Source organism: Hipposideros armiger, unplaced genomic scaffold, assembly GCF_001890085.2.
Source record: "Hipposideros armiger isolate ML-2016 unplaced genomic scaffold, ASM189008v1 scaffold_1613, whole genome shotgun sequence".
Lineage (NCBI taxonomy): Eukaryota > Metazoa > Chordata > Mammalia > Chiroptera > Hipposideridae > Hipposideros > Hipposideros armiger.
The window spans coordinates 21874-23221 of NW_017732963.1; positions in this window are offsets into that span (position 1 = coordinate 21874).

The window sequence follows — 1348 nt, forward strand, 5'->3', positions numbered from 1 at the left end:
ACTTGGGTGTTCCCCTTCCCCAATTCCCCAACACTGTTCGCCTTCCCCAATTCCCCAATAAAATCTTTAAAAAAAAAAAAAAACAACATGTTGGGAATAGGTCTGTGTGCTTTGCCAAAAGGGCCCATTGGTACCAAAAGGTCAAGAACCCTGGTAGGGATGGTGCTTCTGCTAAAGTGATGTGAGCGAGGAGCTAATGGTACAGGTCACTCTGTTAGTCTCCTTTCCCCACCTACTTACTCTTCCATGAACCTAGCTCATCCCTGGACAAAGGCAGCCAGGAGGCGCCTGACCTTTTGATCCAGGTGGATTCTGAAGGTGAATGAGAGAGATTTAGGCCAATCCAAGAGCTAATGTCCTGCTCAGGTGAGGTCCCAAGTGACCTGACCAGGTGGGCCTCAAGCAGCCGTGTTTCCAGCTCAGAAGCATTAAGTGGAAATGAGTCCTTAGTGCTATCTAGGTTGCCTGGGCCAGAAGATGAGATGCCTTGAGGAAATTAATGAAAACTTTCATGATATCTTTAACCACTCCCTCCAAGGAAATTATAAGTTATCATCTGAATTCTTGCATTTGGCATTTGAGCATATTTTCAGGGACACATTCTCCATGAATGCTGAGGACAGAGGCATATATGAAGGAGAAAGGGGTAAAGACGGAGGAGGGTTTAAATTGAAGTTACTTATTTTAGCACATCTGCAACTCCTAAGATATATTCAGAAAGCTATTAACAAGCTGTGGCAAAATTCATCTTTACTCAATTTTTTTTTCTAGGAAACAGTACAAATATACCTGTATATTATGAGGTGTATTTGAAAAATAATCATAAATGAAACTGTCTTCGCACTGTTACTTCTGATTGATCAGCAACTGATAGCAACTCCTTAAAGTAAGTGGTTCCTTACTCCTCTGTTCCTTTCCCATGAGAAACCTGAGCCACACTTTGTCATAACAGGAGTATACCACTTAAAGAAATTCTATGTCTACTTATTTATTATAAATTAAAAATCACTTTAATCACTACTAAATGAACTTGTTTTGTATGTCAACTATATCACTATTCTCAGAATGTTTCAATAATAAAACACCAAAGCTAATGAAATACATGAGCGTCTTGCTTGTTTAATGTAAAACAAACAAGGATTTCATTTCCACTGAGAATTATTCAAATGTTACCAGTTAGTTATTTTATTTCTCAAATAAAGATAAGTCTAACACTTGGGAGAGTTTTAAATGAAGGTAACTTCCATTGCCAGTAGACCCGGTGCCCTTTCAGCCTGGGACAGAAGCACTAACTAGGGAGTGGATACCCTCTCATGCCCTCCCCCTCCCACGAACGCAAATACTTGGT